At 51.9% G+C, this 12,735-nt stretch overlaps 1 protein-coding gene and 1 long non-coding RNA gene across 14 annotated transcripts in view; one reads left to right on the top strand and one right to left on the bottom strand.

The window, feature by feature from the left end:
- The first annotated feature begins 1,501 nt into the window (after window positions 1-1,501).
- NLRC5 (NLR family CARD domain containing 5) overlaps window positions 1,502-12,735 on the top strand; it is a 92,656-nt gene continuing 81,422 nt past the window's right edge. For 3 of the 12 annotated variants that reach the window (XM_073795557.1, XM_073795552.1, XM_073795555.1), the window contains exon 1: window positions 7,831-7,922. The gene's annotated coding sequence lies outside the window, so the exon portion shown is untranslated. Of the gene's footprint in view, window positions 1,606-7,821; window positions 7,923-12,735 lie in introns of those variants that run through there. The other 9 variants (XM_073795554.1, XM_073795553.1, XM_073795549.1 and 6 more) reach the window with 6 other exon arrangements.
- LOC109550100 (uncharacterized) lies at window positions 3,303-7,686 on the bottom strand. Of its 2 annotated transcripts, XR_002176482.3 has the most exons (4): window positions 7,515-7,686; window positions 6,595-6,751; window positions 5,537-5,698; window positions 3,303-4,357 (listed from the first exon to the last, which is right to left on the bottom strand). It is a non-coding gene; the product is annotated as an uncharacterized lncRNA (long non-coding RNA). The 2 variants fall into 2 exon arrangements; XR_004523453.2 differs by having other exon boundaries at window positions 6,595-7,686.

The following is a 12,735-nucleotide window of genomic DNA, read 5'->3' as shown; positions in this document are numbered from 1 at the left end:
AGGAGATGCCTTGGTTGGCGCTGGTGCGGGATGGCTGGATTGGGGAGGCGTCAAACTGAGCCTCTGCTAAAATGGTAGAGAGGCGGCGTGGCCCTCAAGGGTCAGCTGGACCCACCCCTTCACTGTACAAAGGGAGTTCCAGAGGCTGAGAACTAGAAGGACATTTGTTCAAGGTCACATGTCACATTCATATCAGAGTCAACAGTTTCTGTGGCCCCAGCATTTTTATGTATGGATGGATGGATTTTCAACAACATCTGTTGAGTTCTTACTCTGAGCCAGGCCCATATGGTTCATGACTTTGTGAAGCTTATAGTCTAGGGGACATAGGCAGAGATAGATAATATCTAGCCAAACAAAAGACTATATAACCACTAATTGTGCCTGGAGCTATGAAGCAAAAAGGGGTGGGTGGTTGGGTGCTTATACAACTCCTAACCCCAAATCAAGAGGCTATTTGAAAGTTATCTAGTGCTATGGGTCTCAAACTTTGGCCTGTATCAGAATCACCTGCAGGGGTTGTTAAAACACAGATTCCTGGGCTCATCCTCAGAGTTTCTGGTTTGGTGAGCCTGGGGTAGGGCCTGTGAGTCTACATTTCTAACAAGCTCTCTCCCAGGTGGTAAAGCTAATGCTCCTGGTTGAGGATCCATACTTGGTCTCTGGAATGTAAAAATGCAGCTAAATCCAACTGCCAGCAGATGAAGTGTCACCTTGTTTTGCTGATGGTTTCATTTCGAAGGTGGAGGAAGTGAGCCATGCGGGAAAGTCCTGGTGCAGGTTCAAACCAGGAAGAAGCTGATGGGAATGTGGATGAGTGAGAATCCAGGAGAGGACGTGCCACAGAATCCCCACGCGGCAGGTCCTGGGGAACTCCCTTGTGTTTGTAGAATATCAATGCTAGGCTGACCCCAAGAGTCCCCAGGGTCCACCTCTCCCCACACCTCTCCCATCACTCAGCATAGAGAGTTGAGGGTCCTGGGCTTGGGGGTTGCTCTCTGCTCTGAGGAGGGCCCCTGCTCACAGGGAACCTGGTTTCTCTCCCCAGGATACCACCTGTGGGCTGCAGTCTGCAGGCCTGGGAGCCTTGTAGTTGCCCAGCCTCAAGACCATTGGGGATCTTGGACAGGGGATCTTAAGCAAAAGGTTCTGGAGCGACACCTCACTGGTTAATGCCGGACAGGGCGGGGGTGGGGCGGGGAGAAAGAGGCTACCATTCATAGCATAATTGACATCAGGTGGGGTCATCAGTTACCAGGGAAACCAGCAGCTGGGGCGTGTCCCTCACTGACCCGCAGGTTAAGGACCATCAGGAGGGCAGTTGTTTCCCTTTAATAAACTAGCAGGTGGAGCCACTCTGGCCTAAGGATTAAAACAAGCACTAGCTGGGCGGGGCGTGGGGGGCGTGGGGGGCGTGGAGGGCGGGGCAAATGCGTTAACGTGAGTGGGGTGGAGGTGAAGCGGGATCTGGTCGAGCACGGGATGTACAAAAAACAAGAGAACTTCTCGAGTGGCCTGACCACACACCATCACTACTACCCAGGCCTCCTGCTCCAGGAAGGAGAACTTAAGCCTCTTGGATTCCCAGTATGTCTGCAGAGAGGGGTGAGTGGTTGACTCAGCAAATCCCTCCCTTGTCCCTCTGATGTCAGGCACAGGATATTGGTGGGGAAATATGGCTCCTTCCCTCCAGGACTTAGGACCTGACTTCTGGGGGGAGAAGACTCCTCCTAGAGTCTTAATTCAGAGGAAGAGGCACCATGAAGGAGGGAGGGAGGGCATAGCCAGAGGAAGGGCCTGCCCGAGCAAAGGCCTGGTGGCTGGAACGGCAAATCTCATGAGAGAGCTCAAAAGGGCTCTCTGTGGAGGGCCCTAAATATAGACGGAAACACTTGAAATAATTCCTAGAGTTTCTTTTCTGGGGGATTGGGAGCACAATGGAGGGCCAAATTCTCATCTTTTTGACTTCAGGATTAAACTGACTTTTCCCACACTGACCAAGGTAGGTGGTCTTGGGTGCACCTGGAGAAATGAGCGCCATAGCGGGACTTCCCAGGCCGGCCAGCGGTCAAAGCTCCGCACTTCCACTGTAGGGGGCAAGGGTTCTCGGAGTGCGGCCAAAAAATAAGCCCCGTGTACCTCATGTCTTAAAGAAAGTGGACACAGAGTCCTAAAGGAAATCAGGCAACGGGACCAGATGATCCCTCTCTTATCTTGTGACCCTTCTGCCTGTGTGTCTGTTGGGACGACGCTGAGATTACAGAAATGGAACCCTGGTGGTGTGGATTAAGGGGGTGGGGAGGGCAGGAGAGCGCTGGCCAGCTGGCCGCTCGCCGGGCCTTGGTTCCTTGGATGGGACGCAGTCACAGCCCTCCCCAGGGCCTAGGAGGGACCACTCGGGAGAGGTACCATTTGGGGGGTGGGGACGGGAAGAGAGGGTGGGTTGAGATGGAGTTTTTCATGGGCATATAGATGAAGGCCCTGCAGGCTGTGGGGCCGTCTGCCCCATGGGTCACCTCTGTGCCCCAGGGAGCACTCACGGTGGGCTTGTCATCTGAGGAGCAGTGTTGAGTCTGCCCAGAACCTCCTGTGGACAAGGGTCACCACAGTGGGCACCCCTGAGGTCATGTCTCGAAAGTCTGGGCTGGAGGAGCTTTGGGGACACATGCCTGACAGGGAGGCTCTCATTCATCTTCTAGGCCCTTCCCAGGCGGAGCTGCAAGTGCCCCTGGTTCTCCAGTCATCGAAGCTTAGCAGTCCTGGGTCCCCTTCCCTCAAGGCGCCTCCTCCTGTGGGTGGCAATGCACACCCATGACTTGGCCAGAGCGTGGATCCCTGTTCCTGCTTCACTGGAGAATATTGTCTCTGCCACCCCACGGGTAGCTCAGCCCCCCTTAAGGGCACGGGTCTCCTAATGGCGCCTGATGTGGCAGGAAGAGCCCTGGGCTGGGAGGCTCGTTCACGCCCGGCCCCGAGCCTCAGTTTCCCTTCCTATAAAATGAGAGAGTTAGACTTGATGATCCCCAAATTCCCTTTCCATGCTGACCTTGTAGGGTATTTGTCCACATGAGATGACTCTAATGGCGGAGTCTCAGGCTCCATTACTGGGGTGTGCAGGGGGTATTCTGGAGAAGGCCCTGCCCAGAGCTTTCTGTTTCCCCACAGGATACGCTGAGCTGACCCTGCTGTCTTTTTGAATATCTGCCTGTGCGTGTGGCTTTGGTAGAGAGAAAGGGAGCAGGAGCTGGCTGGGTTTCTTTCTTTTTCTTTTTCTTTAAGGAGAGGTTTTTAAAATTAATTAATTTATTTATTTATTTTTGCCTGCATTGGGTCTTCCTTGCTGCGCGTGGGCTTTCTCTAGTTGCGGCAAGTGGGGGCTACTCTTTTTTTTTTTTTTTTGCGGTAAACGCGGGCTTCTCACTGTTGTGGCCTCTCCCGTTGCGGAGCACAGGCTCTGGACGTGTAGGCTCAGCAGCCATGGCTCACGGGCCCAGGCTCTCCGCAGCATGTGGGATCTTCCCAGACCGGGGCACGAACCCGTGTCCCCTCCATCGGCAGGCGGACTCTCAAACACTGCGCCACCAGGGAAGCCCGGGGGGCTACTCTTTGTTGCAGTGCACGGGCTTCTCATGGCGGTGGCTTCTCTTGTTGCAGAGCACGGTCTCTAGGCGCACGGGCTTCAGTAGTTGTAGCACGCGGGCTCAGTAGTTGTGGTGCACGGGCTTAGTTGCTCCGCGGCATGTGGGACCTTCCTGGACCAGGGCTCGAACCCGTGTCCCCTGCATTGGTAGGCAGATTCTTAACCACTGCGCCGCCAGGGAAACCCTGGCTGGGTTTCTTAGCCTCCCCATCGGTCAACAGAAAGCGTCTCTCAGACCATCTCTCTTCCCTCCCCCACAGCACTGGGCCCTCTTTCCCACCCACCCACCGAGGTCCCATCTCCTGTTCTGACCAGCTTTCTGTATGAGGTGTCACCCATTCTGTGTTCCATGTGGTTCCAGTGCTGGATAGGAAATATGGGACCATAGGGGCTTCAGATCCGGAGGATGGCAGGGAGGGTAGGGGCCCTCACAGAGGTCTGGTTTCTGGTAGAAGAGGAGGAGGATGGAGCCTCTAAAAAGCAAATCAGACTTTAACATGGAAGAGTAACCTCGTATGAGCACCAGCCAGACCACCTTATGATGCGCAAAGCGTGTCTTCTTCCCACTCAGGCTAGAATACAGAAGGTTTCTTTCTGCCATCTCAGTCTTGGGAGGTACCAGGCTCCAGGGAAGGTGTGTGAAGAAAATCCCTCGCTGCCACATTGGCCAAATGGAAGGGGGAAAAGCATAGGAAGACACTGGCATGTGCAGAGTCCCTAGGAGGAACCATAAGAGAGTCAAGAAACTTAAAGGAGGCCGGAGTAGCACGGAGAGCAAAGAGGAGAGGGAGAGAGAGGAGGTCAGGGCCCACACCATGAAGGTGCAGAGGGGGCCTGGCCTTTATTTTGACGGGCAGGAGAGACGGTCAGGAGGCAGGATCTGGGGTGGAGCTTCGCAGAGGGACACGTCTTCAGGTTTGGGAAGACTTGAGGGGAAGGCACCATCTTCTGAGCCCGGTTCCTTCCTCCTTGGTCCCCTCTAAATGCTCTCTTGGGCCTATTTCTCTTCCTCCCTCAGGGTCCAAAGAAAGGGTCTGACCCACTAAGCTGACCAGGAGTGCTCCTGGGGGCTGGAAGGCAGGGCCCCTGGCACAAAGAGTCAGAGTGGTTTCACCAGTCCCTAAGTCCTGAGTCCAACGTGGAAATTCCAGGCCTTGGGATGTAAGCCTCCAGGATAGTGACACCAGTTGGGAGACTCACTCCACTCAAGAGAGCACCCCCAAAAGGGTTGGGAAGCCCAGGCCCCCAACTTGATGCCCCAAGGACAGTATCAGGATAACCTGGCAGCCCCAGGCAGCTCCTTCCCCAAAATGAAAACTTTCACCATCACAAGGGGCAGACAGAGAGCTTGCTTGGAGTCTTGCCCCTTGTGGACCCCAGCCCAGCTGGGACCCTAGAAGGCCCTGGGGCTCATTTCTGCTCCAGAAAGGTGCAGCCCCTCAGCTTCCTTTGCCGCCCCAGGCGCAGGAGAGCGTCTCAGCCAGGTCTGCACAGGAGGACTTACAGACGTGGAACCCCAGAGCTTGCCAGGACAGCACCAACTTGCTGGACCCCTCCCAGTCCTGGCCCTTCCATCCAAGCCCAGAAACTCAGACCTAGGCCTACGACAAAAGACCAGGAAGTCCCCCAGCATGGGTGGGGGCATTTGCTGTTTCCTCCAGGGAGGAAACAAGGGCTGCCCAAGGCCAGGTCCTGTGGAAGCACATCCTGCCCCCTGGGCTGCTGACCCAGGACGGGATAGGCCCCTGGTATTCTGGACCAACCTTGGGCAATGGGGAACGCAGAGGGAAGGCTTGGCCTTCAAATCTGGGTCCAAAGCCCAGTATCCTGAAATACTAATTTTGGGTCCCTCTGTGCCTCAGTTTCCTCGTCTGTTAAATGGGATGATAATAATACCTTCCACATAGGGTTCTGGTAAGAACTGTGTTAGCCTAGAGGGAGTATCACATGGTGGCCAAGAGCAGGGGTTCTGGAGCTGCCCTGCCTGGGTCCAAATCCCGGCTCCTGTGCTGCTAGCTGTGTAATCTCGGCATGTTGCCCTCTCTGTCTCTGTTTCACCTGTAAAAATGGAGATAAAAGGGCTGCCGTGAGGATTAAAGGAGCAAGCCCATGTACCCAGAACACTCTCTAGTATGTCCTCAGTGCTCACAAATGCCACCTATTGGCTATACTCCACAGAGATGGTACTTGGCACACAGAGGTGCCCAGTAAATGTGGGCTCCATCCTCTGGTCCCCGTGACTCTCACATCTTGTGTTTCCTACCCCCAAATCCAAACACCCAAGATTCCCTTTGATCTCCCACCAATAAAATCTTATTAGCTTGTTCACACTCAAGTGTAAATGATGGATGGCCATTTAACTTATACCAGAGGAGCATATGCACGCCTTCAGCCAAAGGAGCAATGTGCTGATGGTGGACTCCAGGCCACCGGCCGGGCTGGGGGTAGGGAGCATTTGGGAAGGTAGCTCTCCCAGAGTGCTTCAGTGATAACCACCTCAGCAGGCCAGGTATCTCCAGGCTGGAAAGGGTATTGGGTTTAAGACCCAGCTCTGCTCCTGATTGCTGTGTGACTTTCAGCAACTCACTTGACCTGTCTGGATCTCAGCTTCCTCATCTGCCTAATGGGATAACTTGTCTTCTGCCATCCTCAAGGGGCTGTCCAAAACTAAATGCATCTGAAAATGGTCTGCCTTTGTCTCTCAGGATTGTGGTTATTTGTCCACGTGTCCATCTGCTCTTCTCAGCCTGGATAGGGAGCAGGTGTTCAGTGAACATGAGCTGAACTGCAGTGCACATCCTGATCTTGGGGCATAATCCCTCCTGTGCACCCAGTCACAGCCACATTCGCATTCTCATCCATTCCCCACCATGCCCCGCAGTGGCCCGGGGAAGCTTGGAATACCCCATTTAGCAGATGAGGAAACTGAGACCCGGGGAAGTCAGGGCATTTACCTGAAATGGTGGAGCTGGTCATCACCCACAAGCACTTGGCTGCAAAATCCGTGCTGTCTCGTGATTTCTGGATATCAGAGTTGGTGCTGGAAGGGGAGCAGTTTCCCTTCTCACAGGGACGTGGGACCAGCAGAAGGAGACAAAAATACAAGGACACCTATTGGCTTCAGGCACAGCCTACATTAGCCTGAACTTTAGGTCATCAGATTCTCGTGACCTCTCTGCGTGGAGGGGTTCTTATCCTACAGATGGCAAACTTCAGGCTCAGCGAAGTAAAGGCATTTGGCCAGTAAGCTGAAGAGGAGGACTTGAAGCCAGGGGTGTCTGACACTGATGGTTGTGCCTGTGACCATCACCATGCAGTGCCCTCACCCACACTCACACACACCCGGCTGGCTTGAGAGGCAGGGGGATAGAAGAGCTGGGAGTGGAAGCTGCTGCACTCTGGGGATGTCGTGGGAAGGTGGGCGGATGATCTTCCTAGAGGGCAGACCTGTCCACGGGGATGGATGTATCCTCTGCAGGACAGGAGCTCCTGTCCCCGGAGGAATGCAAAAAGCCAGGGAGGTTGTAGTCAGCTCTGAAAGGGTAGTGGACTAGTGGCCACTCAGGACTGCTGCTGACCCCCGCCTGGGGGAGGCTTCTCACCCTCCTTCTGCTTCTCCTCCTCTTTGTCCCATCTCTTCCTCATCTCTGCCTGTGTCCCTTGTGTGACTTGGACAAGTTCCTTCACCTCTATCCTAAATTCATAGCGTTTAACACCGTCCAAAGGGCCAAGGGCTCAGTAAAGGCAATTATGGTCATTTTTCTTTTCTCCCCTCCCTCCATCCTGGAGAGCACTGAGGAAAAGGAGGCTGGACCCCCTGGGTTCTAAGTCTCCTCCTGCACAGCGAGCATCTCCTTCCTGTCCTGTCCCATACCGTCTTAGTCTCCAGAGAGGCAGGGAGAGCCGAACTCAGCCCGGGGTCTACTGGCGCGACCCGGGTGTGCCAACCCTCATCCCTTCGCCTCAGTATCGCATCCAGGAAAGGGGCGAGCGCTCCCCGCGTCCCTTGGTGCCGTCTCTGGGTGTCCTCCGTTCAGGTGGCTGAGCTCCAAGAGGCGCGGGACGCGGGCCCTGCAGGAGGGCGTGTGCCGCCCCCGCCCATCCCGCGCTCGCGCCCTGGCCGGGGCACCGAGAACCCACGTGATTTCCCGGCAGAGGCAGCCGGCTCCCCGCGCCCGTCGCCAGGCTGCTCTCCGCGCCTACTTTCAGTTTCGTGCTCAGCGCGGCGAAGCCGGGAGCGCAGCCGGGAGCGCAGCCGGGAGCGCAGCCGGGAGCGCAGCCGGTGAGTGCCCACCACTTCGCGGGGCAGCGGGACTCGGCTGGGGCGAGCTGCGCAGGGAGGTTCGGGGTGCAGACGCCGCGCGGAGCGGGGAGGAGGGTATGCTAGAGGACTCTGGAGCTGGACGTACCCATGGCCAGGTAGCTGACCTGATGGATGGTCGGGCCGACGGACGGCTGGACTGATGAACGGGTGGGCAGATGGGGCGCCGATGGCGGGGGAGCGCTCAGCCTGCCACCCTGCAGAGTTTGGGGGATGAGTTTCGAGCCGCAGAGGAAAGCAAGTCTGGGTCACCCGGGTTGGGTTTCTGGACGCGGCTGCGTTCCCGCTCCCTCCCATTCCTCCCCACCTTCGCACCGCTCCTGTCACCTCCAGGAGCTTCAACTTCTAATTGTCTTTTAAAGAATTCAGAAGTCCCCGCTGCTCATTGCGTGGGACTTTTTAGCCTAAAAGCGCTTTTTATGATGGACAGTTCCAAACATGTGCAAAAGTAGAAGGAATAGGGGCTCCCTGGAGGCGCAGTGGTTAAGAATCCGCCTGCCAATGCAGGGGACACGGGTACGAGCCCTGGTCGGGGAGGATCTCACATGCGGTGGAGCAACTAAGCCCGTGCGCCACAACTACTGAGCCTGTGCTCTAGAGCCCGTGCTCCGCAACAAGAGAAGCCACCGCAGTGAGAAGCCCATGCACCGCAACGAAGAGTAGCCCCCACTCTCCGCAACTAGAGAAAGCCCGCGTGCAGCAACAAACGCAGCCAAAATAAATAAATAAAAATAATAAAAGTAGAAGGAATAGAATTAGGTTGAGCTGTACAAATATGTCAGTTTTGATATAACCAAGCCCCACGTAACCGCCACTTAGGCTTCAACAGTCATCACCCCAGACCAGCCCAGTTTCGTCCCTACCACACTTCATTTTGAAACAGATGGCAAACAGACACAGCAGCATCTCAACTGAACTTTCCCACAATGTACTAAAGTAAGGAGATTTTAAAAAGACATAACCACAATACCATCAGCATAACTTTAAACATTTTAACAGTAATTCCTTAATGTCAAATCTCCACAGGCTATTCCTGATGAGCGTTTTAACCTCATAAGTAATAGATGAACACGTGGGTGCCCTTTTGTTTACATGGGTGTCGTTTTGCTACTTGCTTTTTGCGTTTCCAAGTCGTTTTCAGCCATTTTCTCACCCAGGGGGCCAGGACCTGGAGTTTGCTGGGATGGCCATTTGGGGAGGTGCAGGGAGGCCCCCCACCTTCAGCACCGTTTGCATCCATTTTATACATCGGGGTTCTTATGTTTCCTTTTTAAGAGGTTGGGGGTTCTGCAGGCTTCAAAAGCAGTTTGAAAACCAGCACTTCCAAGCCTCCCAAACCTGGGGATGGCAGGAGGTAGGGTGTACCCGGGGCCAGTACATGGAGCCTCATCCCTCCAAATTGCTTTTCTTTCTAAGAAGCAGTAAAGCTCGGAAAGCACTAGGCTTGGTCTCTTACCAGAGAACAGAGCAGGGGTGAATCTGATGATTTCATGGTGCATGCAGGCCCCCCATCCAGCGTGCTTTCCTCAAATCTTACCGATAGCACCGAGTGGTCATTGATTATGCCCACCTGCCTCCCCTCCAAAGCACAGCGCCAGGACTTCCGTGGTGGCACAGTGGTTAAGAATCCACCTACCAATGCAGGGGACACGGGTTTGATCCCTGGTCCGGGAAGATCCCACATGCCACGGAGCAACTAAGCCCATGTACCACAGCTACTGAGCCTGTGTTCCGGAGCCCGTGCTCCGCAACAAGAGAAGCCACCGCAGTGAGAAGTCCACGCACCCCAACGAAGAGTAGCCCCCTCTCGCCGCAACTAGAGAAAGCCTGCGCAGCAACGAAGACCCAACGCAGCCGAAAACAGAAACAGAAACAAAAAAACAAAGCACAGCACCAGCTAGATTGGAGCCTGGCGTGGGAGGCAGAAGGACCAGGGCTCTCAGCACCTTGAATTTGCTTGGTGACCATGGACTATTTTATCTCTCAGAACCTTGGTTTCTCATCTGTAAAATGGGGATGATAACATGTCCTTCAACGTACCGCACCAGCATGAGAAGTGATGGGTCCTTGATGAAAGCAGACAAGCGGAAGGGAAAGTTCCTTGGAAGAGTTTCCCAATACGCTTGGCCGTATTCCTCCACCAGATACAGAGGTGCCTGGATGTTTGTAGGGCCAAGTCAGTCTCCTTACGCCCAACACATATACCCACCTCCCCTCTGAGAAAAATTCAGCCAAATTACTTAGTATGTCTTCCCCTGTCTGTTACGGATTGAATTGTGTCCCTGAAAAGGATATGTTGAAGTCCTAACCCCTCTACCTCAGAATGTGGCTTTATTTCAAACAAAGGTCGTAGCAGATGTAATTAATTAAGATGAGGTCATACTACAGTAGGTGGGTCCTTAATTCAGTATGAATGGTGTCCTTATAAGAGAGGAGGCCAGCATAGGAAAATCGAGATACACGGGGAGAAGACAGCCATGTGACACAGGCAGAGATTGGAATGAGGTATCTACAAATTAAGCAGGTCCAAGAACTGCCCAGAAACCACCAGAAGCTAAAAGAGGCATGGCAGGGCCCACCCCTAGAGGCTCCAGAGGGAGCATGGCCCTGCCCACACCTTGGTTTCAGGCTTCTGGCCTCCAGAACTGTGAGAGTATAAGTTTTTACATTTTAATCCACCCAGTTTGTGGTTCTTCGTAGCAAAGCTAGGAAACTAATTTGCCATCCCAGAATCTCTCCTCTGCTTTCCACAGAGTCCCACTAAGGATTAAGCAAATTAAATACAGGTGCAAATACTTTGTAAAAACTTTTTGGAGGCCTTCTAAGGATGTAAACTACGGGTTTTCTTTACCGGATCTATTTTTTGAGTGTTGCTGGTAGCCCAAAGTCTATCTTGGATGAAACTCAGTCTGCAAGGCAAACACCCAAATGATTTGAGAAGGAAACAAACAAACAAAAAGTGAAAAACTGATCAGTCTGATGGTTAGTGCAGGCTGTCTGGAGAAGGGAAGGCTTTTGGTCCCTCAGACCACCCTGAAGATCATATCTCTGTCATCGACTGCCCTTAAAACCAGGAGGAAGTGGTGAGGCAGGCAAGCACTTGGTTATATGTGGGACTTGTTACCCATAAAATAAGCATGCTTATGTAACCTGTATGCCATCTGGGGTTTCCTAGATCCTTGAGAGCTGGGTGAAATTGCCATGAACCCCCATTATGCTCCTTTGGGGGGCCCTAAGTATTTTCAAGCTCTCTGTGGATCTGGAAGGTGGAGATGAATGTCAGAGTAGTGCTTCTGGCCATCTCTGACCCCAGACTCTTCTTCTGCTCTGCAGTCATCCTCTCTCACTAGTAGAGCAGGGCATGAAACCAGTAGGTTTCCTGGGGTGAAAAGATGGGAGACCTGTGGAAACCTGAGTTCACTCGTTTACCCTGCCTGTTTCAACCCTGATTCTCTGTGATGGGACTCCTGCTACATCCTGTGAGTCACTCCAAAGTCTTCTGATAAATTCCCAGACACAGGAGTCTTTCCCAGAAAGGTATTTAGCAGCCCTTCTGGCTGGGATGCCTCTGACATTTGGCAAAGGAGAACCTCAATGAACTCGAGGGAACGTTGAGTTCACACTCAGATGACCTCTATTCTCAGTTTGCTTTTCTTCCTTCCAGACTTTTTTCTATATGTGTATATTCCTATATGTGTATATTCCTATCTTTTTTAGTGGACTCATAACATAAAAACGAAAATGGAATTAACACTTTTTAAATAACATGGAATTATGTATTAAAGGAAGATTAAATGCTATGATATCCTTTTTTTAATTGTTTAGTTTTTAGTAGCTAGTACATTCACATAGTACAATAATATAAAACAAATAAAAAGGTATGTAATGGAAAGTAAGTCTCCCTCCCTCCCCAGTCTCCTGGACACCTGATAACCCTTCCTGAAAACAACCAATGTTATCAGGTTCTTATGTCTCCTTCCAAACACAGTCCAGGTGGGCACATGGAGAGATATATATATATATATATGTGTGTGTGTGTGTGTGTGTATATATATATATATACACACACACACACACACACACACACACACACACACACACATATATATCCCCTTCTCACACTGAATAATATTCCATTGTGTGTATAATCACATTTTGCTTATTCATTCACCCATCAATGGACACTGGGTTGCTTCCATGTTTTACCTATTATGATCAATGCTGCTATGAACATGGGTGTACAAATATCTCTTCAAGGCCCTGCTTTTAATTTTCTTGAATATATATCCAGGATCCAGGGTCATAGGATAATTCTATTTTGAATTTTTTGAAGCACCTCCATACTGTTTTCCACAGCACCTACACCATTTTACATTCCTACGAAAAGTGTACAAGGGTTCCAGTTTCTCCACATCCTCACCAACACTTTTTGTTTTCTGGTTTTTTGATAGTTGCCAACCTAATGGGTGCGAGGTGGCATCTCATAGTTTTGATTAGCATTTCCCTAATGATTAGTGACGTTGAGCATCTTTTCATGTGCTTATTGGCCATTGGTATATCTTTGGAGAAATGTCTGTTCAAGTCCTTTTCCCATTTTTGAATTAGATTGTTTTGTTGTTGTTGAGTTTTAGGAGTTCTCTCTATATTCTGGATATTAATTCTTATCAGATTTATGTTTTGCAAATATTTTTTCCCATTCTATGGGTTGCCGTTTTACTCTGTGGGTAGAGTCTTTTGATGTATGATTTTTAAAATTTTCATGAAGTCCAATTTT

The sequence above is a fragment of the Tursiops truncatus genome, chromosome 19, assembly GCF_011762595.2.
Source record: "Tursiops truncatus isolate mTurTru1 chromosome 19, mTurTru1.mat.Y, whole genome shotgun sequence".
In the NCBI taxonomy this organism is placed as follows: Eukaryota; Metazoa; Chordata; class Mammalia; order Artiodactyla; family Delphinidae; genus Tursiops; species Tursiops truncatus.
The sequence above is the reverse complement of the archived record's forward strand: the minus strand, read 5'-3'. Positions and strand labels throughout refer to the sequence as shown.